The sequence below is a fragment of the Heterodontus francisci genome, chromosome 7, assembly GCF_036365525.1.
Source record: "Heterodontus francisci isolate sHetFra1 chromosome 7, sHetFra1.hap1, whole genome shotgun sequence".
NCBI lineage: Eukaryota > Metazoa > Chordata > Chondrichthyes > Heterodontiformes > Heterodontidae > Heterodontus > Heterodontus francisci.
Window position 1 is genome coordinate 118,918,892 of NC_090377.1, and position 13,906 is coordinate 118,932,797.

Below are 13,906 nucleotides of genomic sequence, written 5' to 3' on the forward strand. Positions count from 1 at the left end.
AAGGCAATGCCAGAGAAGCATGAGGGCTGACTGGCAATGGTGATAGAAATGTGTATGATCCTTCAGCATTACTTGCAGCCACTTGTTTTCGTTGGGAGCCCCGTGCTACTTACCCTCAAGGTTACAATTGCCCTCAATTTCTTTGCTACCAGGGATCAACGGGTGACATATGTGGCATCTCGCAGTCTGCAATCCACAGGTGCATCAAAGAGGTGTCCAATGGCCTTTTTCGATGTGCCAAAGATTTCATCTACTTACCAGGCAGCAAGGTCTGCAGCCTTCGCTGGATTCCCTAGAGTACAAGGGGTGATTGACTGTACTCATATGGCCATTAGAGCTCCCTGAGACCAGCCTGCTGTGTTTGTTAATCACAAAGGCTTCCACTCTTCAAACATTTATTTGGTATGCGACCAAAGGGGAAGTATCATGCAGGTTTGCGCAGGTTTCCCAGGGAGCTGTTTGAGGAACTCCCAGCTGCCAGCAGTTGTTGAGGAACCAGCCGAAGTGGACGAATGGATCCTGGGTGACAAGGTTTGCCCACTTTGTATGTGGTTGATGACACCAATACGTCATCCCCAAAGCGCTGCTGAAAAGAGGTACAATGTTGCACACGCATCTACCAGAGCCATCATTGAACACATCATTGGCATGCTGAAAATGCAATTTATTGCTTTGACCAGTCTGGAGTGACTCTTCAGTAAACGCCACAGAGGGTGTCAGGAACAATCGTTGTCTGCTGTGCCTTGCACCCCCTTGCCATTAGATATGGCAACATTCTGCAGGTGGAGGAACAGGAGGAACACCAGTCCTCCTCAGATGAGGATGACTATGAAGAGGGTGTGGAGGAGGACAGCAATGCCAAATGATGTCGTCATCAATATAAGGGCCTTTGAGAGACATGCAAGGAACATCATGGAGAACCTCATTTCTGCACTTTTCAGCCAACATTAAGCCACATCATCAAGGAACGTTGGGAAGAGAAACATAACAATTCCCCTCAGAAATTCCCTTTTGCATGAGATCTTATTCATCCCTGCATTCTTAACGAAGTGTGGCTGCACATTCATGTGATTGCCATTTGAAATCGATGAATATGTCTATACACAATGCAAGTGTAAGACCTGACAGTATTGGAAATAGTTATTAATCATCAATGGGAAATCAGCCATCATTGAAGACAGAAGGCTAAAATTCCAATGAGATATGGACACTGGACATTTCCTGAGTTGCCAGAAGTGCAAGATAGTAATGGTATGGCGAGGGCAACGGGGCATCTGGCAGCTTGATAAACTCCAGAACCAACAGTCTATCTCCTTAACGAATGAGGTTAAAGGATCATGAAAGGAACAAGAATGACAGACAAGGAAATAGGGTGAAATTAGATTCAAATCAGGTCCAGAAAGAGAAATAAAGAGAGGGAAAGAAAGAGAAATAAAGAGAGGGAAAGAAAGATTGGATTGAGAGAGAGAACATCGGAGACAAAGGAAAAGTAAAGAAGCATTTATAAATTTGACATTTTTAAAATCTCCAACAACAATTCACAACCTAAAGGAATGAGACTGCACCCATTTAATTGTTCATCTTCTGGGCAAGAGCGGTGGATTGGCAGTCAATAAACGGTACTTATGCTGTTAATTACTAGTCTTACCTTTCTGCAGTGAGTTTAAGAACATAGGAGCAGGAGTAGGCCATTCAGCCCATCGAGCCTTCTCTGCCATTCAATACGATCATGGCTGATCATCCACTTCAATGACTCTTACCCACACTATCCTCATATCCCCTTATGTCATTTCTATTTAGAAATCTGTCAATCTCTGCCTTAAACATACTCAATGACTGAGCTTCCACAGCCCTCTGGGGTAGAGAATTCTAAAGATTCACAACCCTCTGAGTAAAGATATTTCTCTTCATCTCTGTCCCAAGTGGCTTCTTCCTTATTTTGAAATTGTGTCCCCTGGTTCTAGACTCCTTAGCTGCATCTACCCTGCCTCTCCCTTTAAGTATTTTGTAGGTTTCAATGAGATCACATCTCATTCTTCGAAACTCTGGAAAATACAGGCCCAGTTTCTCCAATCTCTCTTCCTACGACAGTCCTGCTATCCCGGGAACAAGTCTGGTGAACCTTTGATGCACTCCCTCTGTGGCAATATTATCCTTCCTAAGGTAAGGAGACCAAAACTGCACACAATACTCCAGGTGCGGTCTAATAACGGTTCTATACAATTGAAGCAAGACTTCACTACTCCTGTACTCAAGTCCTCTTACAATAAGGGCTAACACACCATTAGCCTTCTTAATTGCTTGCTGCACCTGCATGTTAGCTTTCAGTGACTTACTGACAAGGACACCCAGGTCCCTTTGTACATTACACTTTCTAATCTCTTACCATTTAAGAAATACTGTGCACATCTGCTCCTCCAACAAAATGGATAACCTCACATTTTTCCACATTATATTCCATTGTCACATTCTTGCCAACTCACTAAGTCTTTCCAAATCCCTTTGAAGCAGCTTTGCATCTTCCTCACAACCCACATTCCCACCTAGCTTTGTGTCATCTGCGAGCTCGGAAGTACTGCATTTGGTCTCCACATCCAAATCATTGATATATATTGTGAACAGCGAGGGTCCAGGCACTGTTCCCTGTCATACCCCACTAGTCACAGCCTGTCAACGCGAGAATGACCCATTTATTCCTACTCTCTGCTTTCTGCCTGTTAACCAATCCTGAATCCATGCCAGTATATTTCTTCCTATCACATGTGCGTTAGTTTTGCTAACCAACCTTCAGTGGGGGACTTTATCAAAGGCCTTTTGAAAATCCAAGTATACCACATCCCTTTATCGATTCTGTTAGTAACATCCTCAAAAACGCTCCAACTGGTTCGTCAAACATGATTTCCCGTTCAGAAAGCCATGTTGACTATGCCCAATCAGATCATTTTTATCCAAGTGTCTATTTATCACACCCTTACGAATAGATTGTCGCATTTTCCCAACAACTGATGTAAGGCTAACGGGTCTGTAATTCCCTGTTTTCTCTCTCCCTCCCTTCTTAAATAGTGGGGTGACATTTGCGACCTTCCAATCTGCAGGAACCACTCCAGAATCTATAGAATTTTGGAAGATGATCACCGATGCATTCACTATCTCCATAGCTACCTCTTTCAACACTATGGGATATAGAATATCAGGTTCTGGGGACTTATCAACCTTCAGCCCCATTAATTTCTCCAATACAACCTTCTTACTAATACGAATTTCCTTCAATTCCTCATTTTCCCTAATCCCTTGGATCTCTACTTCTGGGAGATTTCTTGTATCTTCCTCAGTGAGACAGACACAAAGTAATCATTTAGCTTCTCTGTCATTTCTCTATTCCCCATTATAAATTCTCCTGCCTCTGCCTGTAATGGACCCACATTTATCAGCCAAACATTTCCTTTTTACGTACCGATGGAAGCTTTTACCATCCGTTTTTATATTTTTTGCTGGCTTACAACCATATTCAATTCTCCCTTTATCAATTTCTTCATTCTCCTTTGCCATATTCTAAAATCTTCTCAATCCTCAGGTTTACTACTATTTCTGGCAACTTTGGAGGCCTTTTTTTTAATCTTATATAATCCTTAACTTCCTTTGTTAGCCATGGTTGACTGCATTTACTTTTGGGGTTTTTGTGCCTTGAAGGAATGTATAGTTGCTGTAAACTATGTAATATTTCTTTAACAACTATCCATTGCCTATGTACTGTCATACCTTTTAATGTATTTTCCCAATTCACCTCAGCCAATTTGCCCCTCATACCTTTGTTTGAATTTAACACCCTGGCTTCAGATTGAACGACCTCACTTTCAAACATAATGTCAAATTCGATCATATTATGGTCACTCATCCCTAAAGGATTTTGGGAAATTAATGTGCAAATGCTAGAACTTCATGAAATTTGTGCGCAGGCTAAGGGTGAGATACTGTTTTCACAAAGCTAACAGTTGACATTTAGCCAGCAATTTGTGATAATTTGTAATTCACGGAGTATCTCTTCCTCGCTGGCTGGCTGATTTACACATTAATAACAGCGAGCATTGTTCAGACGCCCTGATTTTCTCAGCAAGTTCTGGATCATTGCTTCTGTTTACCATCATCCTAATGTCAAGAAACTGAGTCAGCTGTGAATCACCTTGGAAGAGTCAAAGTGGGAACAATTGAACTATATTGTCGGGTAGCATGATTGGAATGTACACCACATCAGCAAGAGGTGTGTGGGAAATTGGAGTGCAGGCCTCATTTGACTGGATTGGTGAGCTCCCAGCATTGCTCTCATTGCTTATTGGCAGTTCCCTAATAGAGGTGGGGCGGAAAATCGAGCATTAACCAGTTAAAAACAGCCTGCAGCTCTTCAAGGGAAGGTTCCGTGTGGTTGCTTTCACCTGAATTGGAGTTGAACATTGGCAAATGGGTGGCAGAGCTGAAGCAGAAAAGGCTGTTCTGACTTTCAGAAGCTGCTCCAGAGGTACCAGTAGAGGAGGTGAACAGGAGGAGGTGAGCCTGGGTGGCAGAAGAGTTTCAAAATTTTCCCGGCAACATTGGGGTGGGATGACACAGCAGACTAATGCAAGGAATATAGAATATAGAGCCCAGGACCTGGCTGTAAGGCCAGAAAAAAAATTCAGTGATCTGATCAGAGCTGTGAGGGTTGGAATCATACTGAGACCACTCAGCCCTGTTCGCTTGAGCACTCTCAAGCCTGCTCTCCCCTGCTTCCCATCACTGTCCCCCAAATCACAACTGTACACTTCACTGAACTGAATTTGGCTGCTACTGACACTCTGCACCTTCTGCTGCCCTCGCCACCACTCCCCTCATCTCTTGTGCCTGACTCTTGTGCCATCCTTCATGTACCACTGACACTAATCTACCCTGACAGCCATGTCTTCACAACTTTTCACCAGTCTGGGAGATTTTTAGGATACATTTGGGACGCCATAGTTGACACAAAGCTCTTTTCCCGCTTCTCCGCAGTTAATAACATCCTGGTTGCAAAATTAAGGCTTTATTTCACTGGAGCGTTAAGTTGTCTTCAAGTTTAGGAAGGGTTATGATGTGGTAGAAAGTGATAGATTGGGCTAAAAGAGTTAAGTTATGAGGAGAGGTGGCATGCACTATGGGTGAATTTTCAGGCACCGCCAAGGGTGGGAACAGAGGCAGATGGGGCCCAAAAATACTGGCACCAGCTGTTTCTGCCAAGGCATGTTCGGGCCAGTAGGGCTGCCCACCCCCACTAGGCAGGCAGAACCACTGTTAAAGGAGGCCAACTGCGATCTTCCAGTTGGCCTCCAGTTTTCCAATGCAACAGGGGGCAGTTTAACTGCCTGGACGTGGGCACCAGTGGCAGGCCAGGGGGATGCCATCACTCCAGACAGGCCTAGAGGCCCTCCCTGCCTCTCTGCGGAGTCCTGCTCTCTGCGCGTGTGCTGCGTTCCGCAGTGCCAAGACTAGTTGGCGCATGCGCAGTTGACGTCATCGCCTAACGCATGGAAGTGGGGAGAACGGAAAAAAAACTGGGGATGGGGATGCGGTGGAAAGCGGGCGGGGAAGCCTGCTTGCTCTACCTCTCCATCCACTTGCTCTCTCTCCCCCTGCCTGCTCTTTCTTCCCGCCTCCCGCCCGCTCTCTATCTCTCTCTCCCCTCCAGCCGCTCGCTCTTCCCCCTGCCCGCCCACTCGCTCGTCCCCCCGCCCACCCACACTCACCCCATACCCCGCCTCCCCCTCCACCCGCCTGCCGGCCATTGTGTGCTGCCATGTGTTTATCATCTTAATGAAAGGCAGAACAGGCTTGAGAGGCTGAATTCCTTTTCTGATGAACAGAATCAGGCCGTAAATTTTCCCAGTGGGCCCCACCCACCAGGGTTCTAACCAGTGCTTGGAAGGATGCTACTATCGTGGAGAGGGGGTGTGGCGGGGGCACATGGGATCCAATAATAGTCTGGAGCCATCAAAAGTGTTGGCAGATTGAGACATGGAAGAAAAATGTTCAGGTTGTGGTTAATTGTCAAAATTTACTGTTAAAGAAGGATCTCGTCCAATGTATCAATCCTTTTCTCATTCTGCCTTGACCCTTTACACTTTGTTTATTTGGTTTGTCTCCCTTTGTGATGTCTGATGCTTGTCAAATACTGCCGTAGGTAAGATTCCGATTGGTATGAAACAGTAATATCCAATGTTAATGACTTATGCAGCAGAATGCCACCAATCTAGTTTCACATCTACATGTTGCAACTGAACATAAACTGAACATGTTATCACATTGCGTGCTTGCAGTTGCAAAACATAATGTTGTGGTTTACAAGGAGATCTGTGGAAACAATACAGACACTCCTATAATATTCAGGGTATTGTGTACAGTTTATTGCTGTCCTGCTTTGAACAAATAGTCCCATATGTGATAAGTAGCTGTGGCGAAATCTCAAATGTCTCACCTGCATAACCGATCCACAGTTCATGGTGTGAATGATGAGTTGTTTTTCCTGTTTGTCTGTTTGAATTGAGGAGCCATGAAGTGCGCGATGCATCAAGTTACTCTGATTAAGTGGTATATGACCCTGAGCTCATCTTCCTCCTTGGTGTTGACCATGGTTCAGTGGCAGCACTTTTGCTTCTCTGTGCCAGGTCACGGGTTCCAATACTAGCCTTGAGCACAAGAACTAGGCTGACACTGAAGCGCAGTACTCGGGGAGTGCTGCACTTGCAGAGGTGCCTTCTTTCAATGAGACGTTAAACAGAGGCCTTTTTTCTCCTCTCAGGTGGATGTAAAAGATCCCATAGCAGTGTTTTGAAGAAGACTTGAGTATGCTCGTGCAAGGAACACAGAAAGTTAGCATGCTGGTACAGCAAGCAACCAGGAAGGCAAATAACACGTTGGCCTTTATTGCAAGGAGATTGGAGTACAAGAATAAGGATGTATTGGTACTATTGTACAGGGCTTTGATGAGACTACACCTGGAGTACTGTGTGCAGTTTTGTTCTCCATATCTAAGGAAGGATATGCTTGCCTTAGAGGCAGTACAGCGAAGGTTCACTAGATTGGTTCCTGGGATGAGAGGGTTGTCCTGTGATGAGAGGCTGAGCAAATTGGGTCTATATTCTCTGGAGTTTAGAAGAATGAGAGGTGATCTCATTGAAGCATACAGGATTCTGAAGGGGCTTGACAGGCTTGGCACAGAGAGGTTGTTTCCCCTGGCTGAGGAATCTAGAACATATGGGCACAGTCTCAGGATAAGGGATGATCATTTAGGACTGAGATGAGAAATTTCTTCCCTCAAACATTTGTGAATCTTTGGAATTCACGACTCTAGAGGATAGTGGATGCTCCATCATTGAGTATATTTAAGGCTGAGAGTGATAGATTTTTGGTCTCTCAGGGAATCAAAGGATAAGGGGAGCAGCAGGAAAGTGGACTTGAGTCAGAAGATCAGCTGTGATCGTATTGAATGGCAGAGCAGGCTTGAGAGGCTGTACGGTCTACTCCTCCGATTTCATATGTTTTTACGAGCACAGGAGTTATCTGAGTTAATGTCATAAAAACAAACTATCTGGTCATTATCACATTGCTGTTTGTGGGGCTTTGCCGTGTGCAAATTGGCTGCTGTGTTTCGTTTAGTAGAGCAGTGACCTCATTTCAAAAGTACTTCATTGGCTGGGAAGTGCTTTGGGACAGACTGAGGATGTGAAAGGTGCTGTATAAATGCAAGTCTTTCTTCTTTATTTCATATGAACATACGAATTAAGAGCAGGAGTAGGCCTCTTGAGTCTGCTCCGCCATTCAATAAGATCATGGCTGATCTGATTGTTACCTCAACTTCACATTCCCCGATAACCTTTCACCCCCTTTCTTATAAAGAATCTATCTACCTCTGCCTTAAAAATATTCAAAGACTCTGCTTCCACTGCGTTTTGAGGAAAGAGTTCCAAAGACACACAACCCTCAGAAAGGAAAAATTTCTCCTCATCTCTGTCTTAAATGGGCAACCCCTTATTTTTAAACAGTGACCCCTAGTTCTAGATTCTCCCACAAGGGGAAACATCCTTTCCACATCCACCCTATCAAGACCTCTCAGGATCTTTTGTGTTTCAATCAAGTTGCCTCTTACTCTTCTAAACTCCAGCGGTTGCAAGCCTAGCCTGTCCAACCTTTCCTCATCAGACAACCGACCCATTCCAGGTATTAGTCTAGTAAACTTTCTCTGTACTGCTTCCAACGCATTTACATCCTTTATAAGAAGACCAGTACTCCAGTTGTGGTCTCACCAATGCCCTGCATAATTGAAGAATAACCTCCCTACTTTTGTATTCAATTCCCCTCGCAATAAATAATAACATTCCATTAGCTTTCCTAATTGCTTGTCAAACCTGCATACTCACCTTTTCTGATTCATGCACTAGGACACCCAGATCCCTCTGCATCTCAGAGCTCTGCAATCTCTCACCATTTGGATAATATGCTTCTTTTTTATTCTGCCTGCCAAAATGGACAATTTCACATTTTCCCACAATATACTCCATTTGCCAGATCTTTGCCCACTTAACCTTTGCTCGCTTAACCTATCTATATCCCTTTGTAGCCTCCTATTGTCCTCTTTACAACTTACCTTCCTACCTATCTTTGTATCATCAGCAAATTTAGCAACCATTCAGTCCCTTCATCCAAGTCATTTATATAAATTGTAAAATGTTGATGCCCCAGCACTGATTCCAGTCACGGTCTGTTTATCATTTCTCATATTAATACCTCTCTCTCTTGCCTTGTCTCTCCTCTTTGATTTACCACATCTTCCCAAATTTGATCCCTTGTCCCCACTATTAAGTTTAAAACCCTCTCTATTTCCCTAGTTACACAGCTCACTAAAACATCTGCCCCAGCACAATTCAGGTGTAGACCATCCCAATGGTACAGCCCCTACTTTCCTCAGTACTGGTGCCAGTGTCCCACAAACCGGAACCCACATCTACCATATCAGTGTTTGAGTCCTGCATTAATTTCTCTAATCTTATTTGCTCTATGCCAATTTGTACGTTGCTCAGGTAATAATCCAGAGATGATCCCAAGATCACCCATGATTGTATTGAATGGCAGAGCAGGCTTGATGGGCCATCTGGACTACGACTGCTCCTATTTCTTTTGTTCTTGTGTTCGTTCCCTACATCCACAGCCTCCTCTTCCCCTGCATCTGCAGCCTCCTCTTCCCCTGCATCCGCAGTCTCCTCTTACCCCTGCATCCGCAGTCTCCTCTTCCCCCTGCAGCCGCAGTCTCCTCTTCCCCCCTGCAGCCGCAGTCTCCTCTTCCCCCCTGCAGCCGCAGTCTCCTCTTCCCCCCTGCAGCCGCAGTCTCCTCTTCCCCCCTGCAGCCGCAGTCTCCTCTTCCCCACTGCAGCCGCAGTCTCCTCTTCCCCCCTGCAGCCGCAGTCTCCTCTTCCCCCCTGCAGCCGCAGTCTCCTCTTCCCCCCTGCAGCCGCAGTCTCCTCTTCCCCCCTGCATCCGCAGTCTCCTCTTCCCCCCTGCATCCGCAGTCTCCTCTTCCCCCCTGCATCCGCAGTCTCCTCTTCCCCCCTGCATCCGCAGTCTCCTCTTCCCCCTGCATCCGCAGTCTTCTGATTCTGTGCATCCACAGTCTCTTTCAATCCGAGTTGCCTGTGTGTGCCCTGCAATTCTCTGACCCTGGGCTACTTCTAGTTCCCAATTCCCTCTGCTACATCAGCAGCGATCATTCCTTCAGCCACCTTTCCCATACCCTCTGCAACTCTTTCTCTCCATGTTCAAGAATCACATTAAAACCTTTGTCTTTATCAGTTTTTTTGCCACCATTTGATCCTTGCTTCTGTTTTTCCCTTTCCATTGCTCGGTATTCATTTGCTGTCCGCCGTCCTGTAAAATATCCTGAGATCTCGCTTTTGATACTGTGAACACTATAGACGTGGAGACATGCTCTCCTGGCCGAACTCCCACCTTCCACCCTTCATAAACTTAAGCTCATCCAAAATTCTGCTGTCTGTATGTCTCAGCTCATTAACCTACATTGACCCCTGGTCGAACAATGCTTCGATTTTAAAATTCTCATCCTTGTTTTTAATCCCTCCATGACCCCTGTCAATGTAACCTTCTTCAGCCCTACAACCTTCTGAGATCATTGCACACCTCCAATTCTAGTCTCTTGTTCATCACAGATTTTTAGTGCTCCACCATTGGCAGCCATACCTTCAGCTGCCAAGGCCCTCTCTGGAATTTCTTGCCTTAACATCTCCACCTTTCTCTCCTCCTTTAAGATGCTGCTTTGAACCTACCTCTTTGACCATGCTTTCAGCACCTGTCTTAATATATCCTTAGGTGGCTTAATGTCAGATTTTGTTTCTGGTATCACTCCTATGAAGTGCCTTGGGATCAAGGTTTTCCAAACGCATTGTTGCCATTGCACTTTTGTCTGTGATTTTATTTTGATCAACATCTGCGAGTCAGCAAATCTTTTGCAGCCATAAATATACAGAACCTTTCATTAACAACTCAGTGTTAATAAAAAGTGGGCACAGCTCCTGAGACAATTGTTCAGAGCTGGATTAAAACCAGTTTGAAGGTGCATGTTCGTTGGCAGCCGGCACGTTTGCAAAGTTGTGTCTGTGTTAACTGTTCCCTAAAGTTCCTTGAACATTGTAAGGGCCAAAATGCACAACTGGAGAAATTTACTTTGAGCCTTTGCTGTTCAGCTAAATAGAACAGAGTTTGCAGACAAGGGAACAGAATGTTTGAGGTGAAAAATAAAAGCTTGTCAGAATAGGGTTAAAGGTTAATTGTAACCACGTGTTGGCAGGAAGTACAGATTCAGATTTCCTTTTATTTCAGTAATTTTCACACTGGAAATGGCACAAGCAGAAATATAGGAAACATGAACGAGATTGATTCTGTGGAAGGGGGATAGCAGCAGAATGAACTACTCAAAATGTAAACCTCTTCTCCAGATCATTAGTCCACAGTCCTGGATTACTTGACACAACTACTATGCTACTGTACGTCATAGGATTTGTCTGCAAGTCCGAATTAAAAATTTGCTACATTACAAAAGTGACTGTACTTTCAAAGTACTTCATTTATTGTGAAGCAGTTTTGGATGTCCTGAGGTCCTGAAAGACGCAACATAAATGCCAACTTCTTTCTTACTGCACAGTATCCTTTAATGTAACTTTATTCCTATGTGAAATGAAACATAGGAACAGGAGTAGACCATTTAGCCCCTTGAGCCAATTCCACCATTCAATGCGATCATGGCTGATTTGCAACCTAACTCCATATACCCACCTTTGCCTCATATCCCTTAATAACTTTGGTTAATAAAAAATCTATCAGCAGTTTTAAAATTAACAATTGATCTCGCATAAATTGCTGTTCGTGAAAGAGAGTTCCAAACTTTGCGCATAGAAGTGTTTCTTAATTTCATTCCTTCAAGGTCTGGCTCTAATTTTTAGCCTCCAAGTCCTGGACTCACCAACCAGCAGAAATAGTTTCTCTCTATCTACCCTATCTGTTCCCATTCGTATCTTGAAACTTTATCAAATCACCTTCTAAATTCCAGGGAATACAACCCTAGTTTGTGTAATCTGTCCTTGTAATTTAACCCTTGGAGTCCAGGTATCATTCTGGTAAATCTACACTACGCTCATTCCGAGGCCAACATATCCTCCTTAAGGTGTGGTGCCTGGAACTGCTCTCAGTATTCCAGGTGTGGTGTAACCAGGGCTTTGTGTAATTCTCTGGATATAAAGGCCAGCATTCCATAAGCCTTTTTGATTATTTTTCTGTACCTGTTCATAGCATTGAATGATCTTTGTACCTGGACACCCAGGTCTCTTTGAACCTCCACTGTTTTGATCTTTTCACCATTTAGAAAGTACCCTCTTCAATTGCTTTTAGGTCCAAAGTGGATGACCTCACATTTACCTGCATTGAAATCCATTTGCCACAGTTTTCCCCATTCACTTAATCTGTCCATTTCTCTTTGTAATTTTATGGTCCCATCTACACTATTTACAATGCCGCCTATCTTTGTGTTGTCAGTAAATTTGGATATGTGGCTTTGTATCCCATCATCTAAGTTGTCAATAAATACGGTGAATTGTTACGGCCCCAACACAGCTCATTGTGGGACACAACTAGTCACGTCTTGCCAATTAGAGTGTCATCCCATTATCCCTGCTCTCTGTCTCTTTCTCCTTTCGCTCAGCTAATTTCCTAACCAGGTCAATAATTTGCCTTCAGTTCCATGAGCTTCAACTTTGGCTAACAGTCTCTTATGAGGGACTTTATCAAATGCCTTCTGGAAGTCCATATAAGTAACATCCATAGACATTCCCCTGTCCACTACTTTAATCACCTCTTCAAAAAATTCAATCTGGTTCGTCAGGCCTGACCAACCCTTCACAAATCCATTCTGGCTCTTTTTGATCAGCTGAAAATGTTCAAGCTGTTCAGTCACTCTATCCTTAATTATAGATCGAGCAATTACCAACAACAGATGTTAGGCTAACCAGTCTCCATTACCCCCACCACCTCGTCTCCATCCCATAGCACCTTCCCGTGCAATCACAGGAGGTGTAATACCTGCCTATTTACCTCCTCTCTCCTCACTATCCCAGGCCCCAAACACTCCTTTCAGGTGAAGCAGCGATGTACTTGTACTTCTTTCAATGTTGTATACCTTATTTGCTGCTCGCAATGTGGTCTCCTCCACACTGGGAAGACCAAACGCAGACTGGGTGACCGCTTTGCGAAACACCTCCGCTCAGTCCGCAAGCAGGGTCCTGAGCTTCCGGTTGCTTGCCATTTCAACACTCCCCCCGCTCTCATGCTCATATTTCTGTCCTGAGATTGCTGCAGTGTTCCAATGAACATCAACGCAAGCTCAAGGAACAGCATCTCATTTACCGATTCGGCACACTACAGCCTGCTGGACTGAACATTGAGTTCAATCATTTCAGAGCATGACGGGCCCCCCATTTTACTTTTATTTTTAGTTATTTTTTCTTTTTTTCTTTTTTACATTTTTTACAACTTTTTTTTTCATGTTTATTTCATTTCATCTTAGTTTGTTCAGTTTGCTTACCCACTGATTTTTTTCATGTTTGGACTTGCTGTTGTTCAACCTTCAGTCCGTTAACACCCTATTTGTACTAATGCTTTGTCTTCAACACTATTAACATATTGTTTGCCTTTGCTCCATGACCTTTTGGTCAGCAATGTGGCCTGGTCCAATCTACACCTTCTCCTTTGTTATCTCTTGCCCCACCCCCAGCTCACTTGCTTATAACCTTTGACATTTCTAATATTTGCTAGTTCCGAAGAAGGGTCACTGACCTGAAACGTTAACTCTGCTTCTCTTTCCACAGATGCTGCCAGACCTGCTGAGTAGTTCCAGCATTTCTTGTTTTTATTTCAGTCTGTAATTCCCCGTTTTCCCCCTCTCACCTTTTTTAAATAGCAGAGGCGTTTTTAATTTCATGGAATGTGAGCATCACTGGCAAGGGCAGAATTTGTTGCCCATCTCTAATTGCCCTTGAGAAGGTGGTGATGAGCGCCTTCTTGAATTGCCGCAGTCCATCTGATCCATATGAAATTTAGAATCCCCCATTAAAACCACGTTGCCTTTGCTACATGCTTGTCTAATCTCTGCATTTATACAATCTACCACTTTATAGCTGCTACCAGGGGTCCATACACAACTCCCATACAGAAATGCTTTTCTATTTATTAATTCTACACATAAAGTTTCCACTGCCATGTCACGCCCTCCAAGTTGAATTTCTGTCTGCAATTTATTCAATTTGTTCCTTATACTCTGTGTGTTTGTATAAAGAATGCTTAT